The following is a 12,586-nucleotide window of genomic DNA, read 5'->3' as shown; positions in this document are numbered from 1 at the left end:
GGCCTTGATGCTTCTCTTAGAGAAAAAAGGTTTCCTCCTTGCACACCTCCCATTCAAGTTAAATATGTGCAGTCTCTTTCTAATTGTAGAGGCATGCACTTTCACATTAAGTTTCAAGTTTATTAAAAAAATTTTAAACTGCTTAATCAGGTTTCTAAGCGGTGTACAATATAAAATGTACCTAAAAACAGTAGCAAGAGCCTGCTGTAGGTCCCGTGATGACATTTTAGCATCTTGCGGTCTGCTCTGGGGATCAACTTGCTTGCCAGATCTGGGCATGTTGGCAGTTGTTTGGAAAGTCCTCCACTTATATACTATTTTCCGGACCGTGGAATGGCTAATGTCAAATTCTTTTGAGATTTTTTTAAATCCCTTACTAGACTTATAAGCTGCCTCAAGCTTCTTTCTGAAGGCCTCAGACAGCTCTTGTGATCTCACCATGGTGTTCACTCTCATGAGCACACCAAACTAAATGTCTGAGGTTTAAGTAGGTCAAACCTCCTTCAAAATGCTGAGTAATGATGCTCTAATCATGTGCACCTGATGTGATACACCTGTGTGATTGGAGCCACTTTAAGTGGGAGGATATGTGGGTGTGTCCTAATGTATTCCTCAGTTAGAATGCACATTTTTGTGCATATCTTTTGTTTCATGAGTAAATCTAGGAAAATGTTTGTTGTTTACCTGCAATTACATCACTTTCTTTTTCAGAGATAAATAAAAAAAAAAGATTCGACATCGATATGTGAACATTTCTTCAGAAAGAACTGAATATTTCATGTGGGTCCTAATTTTTTCACATGATTGTAGGTGTGATCCCAATTTAAGGATTTCTTTTGAGATAGATCATAAACTACTACCTTTTTTGGATTAATTGGTTACTTTGGAAAGTGTCAGCTTCGTTACAACCGTTTTCAGGAACAATTTATTGCAGTATTACAGTTTTCATCCCTGCCACCGCAGGAATAACATTCCCGTGGGACAATTTTTGCATCTCTTGCTTCTGTGTTCATCCCGGGAAGATTTTAGTGTTTAAACTGCTGGTATGCGTACTTGATTCAAGGAAAGAAGTTACCTGGAGTCGGTCATTAAAAAAAGCTATTTAGCAGACTGCTCACAACGATCAATACATTTAAAGATGACCACAAAAACAGAGGATACCTCTCAGTACGCGTTTCACATTACACGCATTATCAAAAAGCACTGGAACATTTTGCAGAATCAATCATGCTTTCAAGAAGTTCCTCATTTTGCATTTTCTAAAGGACCTAATTTGAGACATTTAATTAAATCTCAATTTATTTCAGCCACTCAAACAGTCAAGCACTTTAAGAAAGGTCACCAACCTTGTGGTGAATGGAAGATCTGTAAGTACAGTGTCATGTTAAATCAACTGATCCAGGAACCGACAAGAGGGAGAATTATTTTCGATTTAGTTCTTAGTGGAATACAGGGCATAGTACAAGAGGTAACTGTATTGGGTCTGCTGGGAAACAGTGATCATGACATGATCAAATTTGAGCCACTTCTTGCCCTGGATCAGTGGCACAGAATGCTGCTACTATTTTGGTTTTTACCAGGCAGTTGTGACTTGAATTGGCCTCCATGAAGATGGGATACTGGACTAGATAGACCATTGGTCTGACCCAGTAAGACTATTCTTATGTTCTTATATCTGGAGTGACATCACTAAAGAAATCTAGCAGCATTTAATTTCTGGAAAGGATGACTACAATGAAATGAGGAAAATGGTTAAAAAGAAGCTAAATGGATCAGTGGCAAAGGTTAAGACTTTACATTTGGACGTTATTTAAAAATACCATTGTGGAAGCCCAGACCAGATGTATTCCATGTATTAACAAAGGTGGAAAGAAGGGAAAATGAGAGCTGACATGGCTAAAAGGTGAAGTGAAAGAAGCTATTAGAGCCAAAAGAACATCCTTCAAAGAATAGAAAAAGGATCCAAATAAAAAAATTAAGAAGCAACATAGGCACTGGCAAGTTAGATACAAAGCATTAATAAAGAAGGTTAAAAAAGAATATGAAGAGAAACTTGCCAAAGAGGCAAAAACTCACAGTAACAACTCTTTCAGGTATATCAAAAGCAGAAAGTCTGTAAGGGAATCTGTGGGACCATTGGATCATCAACCATACCATATATAAGAACATAAGAATTGCCGCTGACGGGTCAAACATGAAATTGCTGATCTGCTGTTAGTGATCTATAACCTATCACTAAAATCATCTAGTACCTGAAGACTGGAGCCTGGCTAATGTTAATGCTGTTTTTTAAAAAAGGGTTCCAGGGGTGCTCCAGGAAATTACAGTTGGTGAGCCTGACTTCAGAGAATAGTTGAGTGCCACATGGATCTATACTGGAACCGGTGCTATTTAACATATTTGTAAATAATCTGGAAATTGGAACAAAGAGTGAGGTGTTTAAATTTGCAGATGACACTAAACTATTCAAAGTTGTTAAAACACATGCAGGCAGAACTTCAGAACTTGGAAGACTGGGCGTCCAAATGTCAAATGAAATCTAATGTGGGAAGATCAATGCCCAAAAAGAAGATCCAGGTGTCATCGCAGACAATATGCTGAAACCTTCCACCCAATGTGCAGTTGGCAGCCAAGATGCTAGGAATTAGAGTATTAGACAAGGTATTGTAAATAAGACTAAGAATATTATATTGACCTCACCTTGAGAATTGCATTCAATTTTGGTTGCCTATCTCAAAAAAGATATAGCAGAATTAGAAAAGGTTCATAGAAGAGTAACCAAGATGGGAAAGGGGACAGAACTCCTTTCGTATGAGGAACGACTAAAACAGGGCTCTTCAGCTTGGAAATGAGAGGGCTGAGGGAAGATAGGATTGAAGTCTACAAAACCCTGAGTGGAGTAGAACGGGTACAAGTGGATCGATTTTTCACTCTGTCAAAAATTACAAAGACTAGGGGACACTCGAAATTGCAGGGAAATACTTGTAAAACCAATAGGAGGAAATATTTTTTCACTCAGAATAGTTAAGCTCTGGAACGCAGTGCCAGAGGATGTGGTAATAGAGGTTAACGTAGATGAGTTTTAAAAAGGGTTGGACAAGTTCCTGGAGAAAAAATCCATAGTGTGCTATTGGGGGAAGCAAATGCTTGCCCTGGGATCAGTAACATTGAATGCTGCTATTACTCATATTTGGGTGTTTGCCAGGTGCTTGTGACCTGGATTGGCCACTGTGTAAACAGGATATTTGGCTAGATGGACCATTGGACTGACCCAGTATGGCTCTCCTTATGTTCTTATGTAATAGCATGAGGATTCCTAAATGTAATGGTGGAGATTTGCCAGTTCTGGGGGGGGGGGGGGGGGGGGGGGGTGAAGATGATGATTTGTGAAAGTTATCAGATGATGGTTAGAGAGGGAAAGAACTGCAGTAGAGAAATTTGTGATGGAGCATTTGGAGAAGACAAGATTAAGGCAGTGTCGGTTAAGGGTTCTGGAGCACAGCTGAAGATTGAATGAGGATGTAGGAGTTGGAGAGATCATCAGTGCAGATGTTGAGGTCACCAAGGATGAGAGTCCAAGAAAGAAGGAGAGCCAGGAGTCAAAATCAGTGCTGAAGGAAGGGACTTATCAGCGGGGATAGTAAATGAGAGGGAGCAGAGTGAATAGACAGATGGATTGGACTTTGAAGGAAGCAAAGCAGTGAGGTAGAAGAAGGGGTTGAAATCCACAAGAGTGTGAGAGGAACAGCCAAACACTGCCTCCACGACCAACTGGGTGGGGTGTATGAGAGAACAGGTAACTTTCATAATACAGGGCAGCAACTCGAGCAGAGTCTTCAGGCCAGAGCCAGGTCTCAGTTAGTTCAAGCAGGTGGAGAATTTAATAGATAAAGAGGTCACAGATGCAAGCAAGCTTGGAGACAGAGCGGACATTCTGCAGGACACATGAGAAAGGCAGAGAAGAGGGGGAGGAGAGAAACAGAAATAAGATTGGAGACATTGTATAGTGACCTTAAAGATTAGGAGGACCAGGATTGGGATTCATATCTCTGGTGGAGAGCAAAAGTAGCAAGAGAATGAGGACTGCATCACAGACAAAATGCACACAAATTGGGGAAGAAAATGTTGAAGCTTTAGAGCTGAGAAAAGGGTAGAAGACAAAATGGAAGGTGAGATGATGAATTCAAAAAGTGGGCGTCATGGTCTTGAGGAGTTCAGCGGGATGGGGTGGAGGGGAGGAGGTATACAGGAGCCATAGAGGGTAAGGGCAAAGAGTGGAGGTCTTGACTGGAACAGGGTGGGATTGCCTGGAGAATAACATGAGGACAAAGTTTGTCTTAAACTCCATCCCATCCTAGTCCCACAAATTCTGTTAAAATTATTACTGTCATCCCATGTCATTCTCTAGCATTAAAGAGTGTACTTTAGCATTTCCTTGTTGTAGGTGTGTATTTTTATAATTTATGAGAGTAACATAACACTATGCGTGTGGACCCCAGCTACCTCTCAGTTCTGGACATCTACCGTGAATTACAATCCATTAGTTGAAAAAAATGACCCAACAACTATGTTTACAATTTTCTGAAAGCCAGATAGGTGTTGGAAGTTAATATCAAATTCCCAAGATGTTAATTCTACTAAAGAATCGTTTGTAAACACGTCACTTAATGGATGGCAAGTCAAACATCCATGAACCCCACCTAGAGCTTTTCCTATTAGTCAATTCACTTTTGTGGAGGAACAGTGGCCTGAGAACCTGGGGAATTCCTGGGACTGGGCAAGTCATGTGCCCCAGTGCTTGCAGTATCAATCCCTTTACATTGAGTTCTTCTTGGACTCTCTAAACCAAACGACCTCCTGACTCCTAGACAAAAGCAAGTACCAGGGTGCAATTCTTCTGGAAACATTCCTTTCGGAAACTTAGAGAAATGACAGCCAGAGGTTTTCTGCTTGTCCAAGAGCTCTGAGACTAAACTCTGTTCTCTTAGGCTTCATGAGTCTCGCTAGGTAGAACTGATGTTTCCGCCATCCTGCTGTGGCTTTCTTCAGCACAATGGCTGAAATCTATTTATTCATTCAATTTTCTCTGCTGTTCTCCCAGTGGAGCTCAGAATGGTTTACATGAATTTATTCAGGTACTCAAGCATTTTTCCTTGTCTGTCCCAGTGTACCTGGGGCAATGAGGGGATTAAGTGACTTGCCCAGGGTCACAAGGAGCAGAACAGGGGGTTTGACCCCTAGGATAGTAGACTTGGGGGTGGGTCAGTAGAGTGGGCAGACCTGATGGGCTATGGCCCTTATCTTCCGTCATCTTCTATGTTTATATGACCCAACAACCTCAGGGTGCTGAGGCTGTAGCTTTAACCACTGCACCACTCTAGAAATCAAAGTGTAGCAAAAGTGAGCCAAGTCTAGGACAATGAAGCCATTGTGACATCACTGATGAGGTTGGCTCTTATTGGTGGATTGAGCCATTATGATGTCACAATACCAGCTCTGGTTATCAGAGGCTGAAACTTTTCTATACCGTTCTCCCAGGGAAGTTCAGAATGGTTTACATGAATTTGTTCAGATGCTCAAGCATTTTCCCTGTCTGTCCTGGGGGGCTCACAATCTATCTAATGTACCTGGGGCAATGGGGGGATTAAGTGACTTGCCCAGGGTCACAAAGAGCAGTGTGGATTTGAACCCACAACTTCACGGTGCTGAAGCTGTAGCTTTAACCAGTGCACCACACTCTCCCTCCTACCTACCCAGACGCGGTGAGACCCGGACAACTGCAACAAGCACTGATATCTAAGCTTTGCCTCTGCAGTATCTGTCCTGTCTGGGGAAGCGTGCTGTCTTTGTTCTACCCCGTCTGAGGTGGAAGTTGTCAGCCCCTTTAAGTGTACTACAAGTAAATGGATTCATTCATTAAAGGCTTCTGACAGTGTCATTTTCATGTCAGGTCTTCTCCCTTAATTCCAGCCTCTCCTGCAGGAAATGTGACATTCTCTGTTCTATTTACAGTAATGTAACTTTGAGGGTTTTGTTTATGTAGAATGGAAGTGTTGGGAACAGTGGAAGTGGCAATAGCCTTTTCCCACTTAAGAAGGGGTGATGGGGTTGCTCCCCAATTCCCAAATGATATAAAATGGCAGCATGTCTGGGCGTGTCAATGGCATCTGCTCCTGAACTTGGCAGTTTTCACATATGGTGGTAGGCACAGGAGAATTCATTTCTTCTAAGAAAAACATACAAAATCAAACTGAGCATATGTGATGAAGATTATTTCCCACAGATGTGTGTGTGTAAGAAAGGAACTGGGAGGCTGCTGCCTCCTCACAGATAGGTATGGCTGTATAGAAAGAGTGGGAGGTTAGACCACTTGGGGTTAAGGTGAGCTAACCAATGAAGTGTACCTAGATCTTCAGAGAGAATCCTGAGAAAATTAAAGAGTCATGGGATAGGAGGCAAAGTTCAGAGGGTAGGGTTAAATGGTCATTTTTCTCAATGGAGGAGAGTAAACAGTGGAGTGCCACAGGGATCTGTACTGGGAACAGTGCTATTTAACTTATTTATAAACAATCTGAAAATTGGAACGACGAGTGAGGTGATTAAATTTGCAGATGACACTAAACTGTTGAAAGTTGTTAAAACGCATGTGGATTGAGAAACATTGCAAGCAGATCTTAAGAAATTGGAAGACTGGGTGTCCAAGTGGCAGATGAAATTTAATGTGGACAAATGCACATTAAGAATAACTCTGGCCCGTTCTTTTTGGTCCAAAATCTGGAATACCAACTGCTCAGAAGAGATTTCTATGGACATTATAATCCTTCGATCTCAACACCCCTGTTTCGCGCAATCAAATTGTCCTCCTAAACTCATTGATACCATGTTTGTGACTGCTCTCATGCATATTCTGAAAAATTGGAAATCATCTTCGTTATTAGATTATACTTTTTGGTGGAACTCTCTATGTATGTACCACAGATTTGAATCATATGCATATGAAAAAAAATTTCACTCCTTAAATCCATGAATTGGAAAAACAAAAAATCACCCTGGTCATTTTTAGATTTATATGTACATTCTACTATGTAGACACTCCTGTCCTCTCTTCTCCTCTCTTTAAATTTTTTTTTTTTCCTTTCTCTTCTTTTTTCCTCTCTCTTTCAATTTTTACTTTGTCCTATTTCACTTTCTATTGTCATACATCACCACAAACAAATCCAATACTCTGAGCTTTTCTTAATAATATGGGCCTTTATAAATAACTATATATTAATGCAAAATGTTATACTACTTTTATGTATTTGAATTGCTCCTTGTATTTTTTAAAATACTGAATAAAAATTTATTGAATTAAAAAAAAAAAAAAAAAAGAATAACTCATGAAGCTAGGATCTACATTCAGAGTCAACACCCAAGAAAAAGATTTAGGTGTCATTGTGAAATCCTCTGCTCAATATGTGGTGGTCAAAATAGCAAAGAAAAAATTAGGAAAGGAAAAATAGAAAAGAAAGACTAGATTAATATCTCTGTATCTCTCCATGATGTGACCTCGTTGTGTGCAATTTTGGTTCCCACATCTCAAAAAAGATAAAGTGGAATTAGGAACGGTAGAAAGAAGAGCGACCAAAATGACAAAGGGGCAGAATTCCTCTCATGTGAGGAAAGGCTGAAGAGGTTGGGGGTTCTTACATTACATTAGGGACTTCTATTCCGCCTACACCTTGCAGTTCAAGGTGGATTACAAAAGAGCTAACTGGACATTTCCAGTGAAGTTACAACAGTTTTGGGTTTTGCTTCTTTTTGTTACAAGGGAGGAGAGGTACCTGGATTAATTCCAGAAGAACTTGCAAATTGGATATTAAATTGACTTGGAGAAGATGCGGCTGAGGTCTACAGAATCCATGAATCGATTATAGAGGCCACTGAATCTTGGTTTTGGCAATGAAATCAGCCCCAAATCTGTTTTTGTTTCAATGCTATTGCATTTTTGTTGAAATTGAAGGTTGTGTCCCTCCTCCTGTCCCTGGAGAAGCTGAGTCTATCTCTCCCTCCCTTTCTGAACAAGAACAGCCATCCCTTCTCCCCGCCCCCCCCCCCCCCCCCCAATAATCAGACAGAACCTCCCTCCTGGACCCATCTATAATTCCATCCCAGGCCTACCTTAAACCCTAGTGGTCTAGTGAGTTAACCGAGGCAGGAGTGATTCCTCAGTCACTCCTGACCCTGCTGTCTCTTCCATCAGAATGGCTGCCAAGACTGTCCTTTTCACTTTGTATAGCTAAATCTACTGCTCCTGAAGCCTGTGATGTCACGTCTGTTGCTATATCTGAGACAAGAGCCAGAGATATTACATTTGCGATGGCCTTTGGAGCCCATACAATGCCTGGAGCTAGAGGAAGGCCAAATCCAACTGATTCAACCAAGTGAAAGATGGTGGCCTGAGAATGCTGCAGTTTCTGCTTTAGGCTTATTGCTGCTAAGTTCCTGGGTGTTCCCAGCCATCTGGCTAATGGGAAGAAGTGGTGCTTCTGGAATGCATTCGCACTGCCAGACCAGGGAACAACTGCTTTGAAAGAGCAGTTTCTAACACAACCCTGGCTGATGTCTACAAACTCCTGACTCAACCGCATGCTCCACTGGGATAGGATCAAGTCTCCCAAGGCTTTATTCCTCCCCTCCCCCCCCCACAAAAGCCACCACCATCTGGAAGTGGGGAAAGGAAAATGGTTTGGGACTTGTATACCGCCTTTATGCAATTTTTTACAACAACATTCATACATAGTAACATAGTAAATGACGGCAGATAAAGTGCTGAGTGGTCCATCCAGTCTGCTCATAAGTTATACTCATTAAAAATTAGATTAACTTGTCTCTTCTTTGAATATTTACAATACATTAGTGACTTCTATTCCGCCAGTACTTTGCAGTTCTAGGCGGATTACAAAAGAAGATAACTGGACATTTCCAGGAAAATTACAAATTAGGGTGCTATTTGCATGGTTGAGACTTTGAAGGGAAATTTACAAGAGTGGGGATAGACATGGAGATGTGTTATGATTTCTTGATAAATAGTTTGAATAACAGGGTTTTGATTTCTTTTCGAAATGATTTGAAGTCGGTCGTTGTCAGCATGTTGGAGATGGGGTGGTCAAGTTTAGCAGCTTGTGTCGCTAGTAGGTAGTCATACAACTTCTTGCGCTGTGTATCTTTGAATGGGTTCCGAGTTCTCCTTTGGTTGTTTTGTTCCAGTTTAGGCGATTGTTTAGATATGTGGGGGCAGTGCCAGTATTCGCGCTAGTGTGAGTCTAGCTATGTGGTGGTGATGTAGTCATATTTGCTTAGTGAATAGATCGGTCTGAGGGCTGTGTTTTGTACTGTCTGTAATTGTTTTATCATGTTTGCGGGGCATGGCAGGTAGAGGATGGGGATTGGACTATGAGCCTATATTGCTCTTTGTCGAAGAATTTTCTTATTTTTCACAGGTGGCGCATGATTATAAAGGCTTTCTGGGTGGTCTTGTTGATTTGGATTGCATGGTGTAGCATCTATCATCACTCCTAGGAGTTTTAGGGCGGACTGTATAGGATATTTGGTGGTGTTTATTTCTAATTCTGTTATGGATGGGGTTTTGTCTTTTTCAAGCAGTAGAAATTTTGTTTTGTCCGAGTTCAGCTTTAATTTGTGGTCTATCATCCATTTTTCCACTGCTTCTAGTGTTTTTTTCAGTTTTTCTGTTGAAGTGGGGGCTGGTGAGTCGGTCTTTCATAATTGGGGTGATTATGATCTCACCTAGATCCTGTGGGAATTGACCTTTCGTGAGCGTAGTTTGTACCCATTGCATGAGGTGAGCTCTAATTTTGGAGGGGGGCAGTTGTTATCAGATATGTGGGGCAGTTGTTCAGGTCGCATGATGCTTGGCAGTATTTTTTATAAAGTCGGTTCTTTTCAGGCTATTGTACTGATGGGAAGTCAGTCCAGGTCTTGTCTTCTGCAATGGCTTCTCCTGATGCAGGGTATATTATTATCTCGTCAAGGTGGCTTGGTGTGTTGTTGAAGGTAGTCCTGATTGTAGTAATCTTGTTTTTGAAGTGGTCTGCTAGTTGGGTAGCTGTTGGTGGGTAGTTTCCTTGTACAGCTAGGAATGGTTTGGTATCGGTGAGGTTTTTTACTAGTTTGAATAGTTTTTTTTGTGTCTTGGACTTCCAAGCCTAACAGTTTGGAGTAGTATGCTTTTCGTTTCTCCTTGAGTTTGATCTTCTATTGTTTTATTAGGCTTCTCCATGCTACTTTGGTGTATTCTTGGTCCCTTTTTCTCCATTCTCTTTCCAGTTGTCTTCATTGCCTTTTGAGTTGGAGAAGTTCGGTGTCAAACCATTTATCAGATGGTCTGCAGATTCTGTATTTCGTGTTTACTGGTGCTAGCTCGTTCAGGATCGTTTCGCTTAGAGTTCGCCATTGGGTTATGAATTCTTTTGGGGTCTATGGATTCGTTCCAGAATGTGGTGGGTTCAATTTTTTGTCGGATTTTGAAAATCCCTTCTCTTCAGAATCACAGGTCTTTGGAACGACCTTACTACCCCGCTGAGGAACCTGGGCTTCCTCCAATTATTCCGCAAGCAACTGAAAACCTGGCTTTTCACTAAAATGTAATTCTATCCCCCCTTACTCTTCTCTTCTATATATAAGTTCATGTATACCTTTTTTTTTCCTTCTCTTCCTATATTTTAAGTTCTTGTAAACTGTGCCGAGCTCCACAACATCCGTGGAGATGATGCGGTATATAAACTTAAGGTTTAGTTTAGTTTAGTTTAGTAGTTTTTTGGAGTTCATGTTTGTTTTTGCCTTGAGCCCAATTGATGTTGAAGGTGTATTTGTAATGGTCTGACCAGAGGGAGCAATGCCAAGCCCCGTTTGAGATGTGGATTTCTGGTGTGTGGGGTGTTGGGTCATGTATGCAGCAATGTCGAGTTGGTGGCCTTTTTCGTGAGTGGGTTGGGGGTTAAGTATCAGGTAGGATAGGGCTTTGAGGTATGAGAGTAGGCTTTCAACTTGTTTGGAGGAGTGGTCTTCAAGGTGAAGGTGTAAGTCTCCAAGGAGCAAGTTATGAGTTGATGCTAGTGAGTTCTGGAAAATGAAGTCTTCGAGGTCATGTTTAATGGCGCTCCATTTTCCTGGAGTTATGTAGCAGAGAAGGCATGTCATGGAGCCTTTGAGTGTGTCATCTGATAGTTGGCAGGCAAGAAGATCCATGTGAAGAGTAGAGTAGAGTACTTTAATGTTAAGGTTGTTTTTGACTAGGATGGCCAGTCCTCCCCCTTGCTTTTTCTCTCGGCAGACCACCTCTAGTTTGTATCCCCTAGGACAGAATTCTGTTATGCAGGGGTCTGAGTTGGAACAGGCAACCTAACTATTCTTTAACTATCCAGTCCTTTATTAGGTCTGCCTTTGGGCCAATCGATGTATGCACAGGCTATTGAGGTGTACTTTGTGTACTTTCTGGGCCGTAGACTGTAAAGTCTGGTTTTGTCCTAGGTTCCAAATGCTGAAGTTGCCGTCCAAGCTCACTCCAGCCTATCCAACCATCCCTTTCTTTGCAGGACATCTACCGTAAAGTCTGGCCAGTAACATCCTCCTGTTCCATTTATTATTATTATTATTATTATTCTTTATTCTTATATACCGCCATACCCAGTGAGTTCTAGGCGGTTTACATCAATTAGCAAATGATCTGCATTGAATAGCAGATTTACAACAAAATTAGAGGTAGGTTTACAAAATTAGAAGCAGATTTACAGCATTGAATAGCAGATTTACAACAAAATTAGAAGTAGGTTTACAAAATTAGAAGCAGATTTACAGCATAATTAGAAGAATTTTTGACAGAAAATTGCAGGCCGAATTACGATAAATTACAGTGATTTGCCGCAGTCAGCCGTGAAGTTACAGCGATTCTTAACTGTCTGCACAGAGGGCAGGTTTACATCAATATTACAGAAATTGCAGGTTTGACCGAGCTAGGTAGGGGAGGTAGAGAGTGGGGGAGGGAGGGAGGGACTGGTGAGGGAGGAAGGGGGCAGCGGTGGGGTAAGTGTCCTGTGAGGTGAATGGGTTATTAAGGGTCGTGTTTGCTGAAAAGGTACGTTTTTAGTAGTTTTCTGAATGATAGGTAAGTGGGGGCCTCGAGTATCATCTGTGCTAGCCATGGGTTCGACTTGGCTGCTTGGAAGGCAAAAGTTCTATCCAGGAATCTTTTGAGAGGGCAGTGTTTAGGCGAAGGGAAGGCGAACAATTGAGTTCTCCGTGATGTCCTGTTGCTGCAGTAGAGGTTAAAGTGTGTGTTTATGTAACTTGGGGAGGAGCCGTTAACCGATTTGTAGCAGAAGCATGCAAATTTAAAGAGAATTCTAGATTCAAATGGTAGCCAGTGTAGTTGGTGATAGAAAGGGGTGACATGTTCCCATTTAGTGGAGTTCACATTGATGCCCTCCCCAGCCCATCCTACACCGAATCACCATATATGGGACACAGACCGTGCAGGTCTGTCCAATACCAGCCTTAGTTCTTTAATTTACATCCTTTGTTTTCT

This window comes from Geotrypetes seraphini, chromosome 4 (assembly GCF_902459505.1).
Source record: "Geotrypetes seraphini chromosome 4, aGeoSer1.1, whole genome shotgun sequence".
Taxonomy (NCBI): Eukaryota; Metazoa; Chordata; class Amphibia; order Gymnophiona; family Dermophiidae; genus Geotrypetes; species Geotrypetes seraphini.
This window is presented reverse-complemented; position numbering follows the sequence as displayed.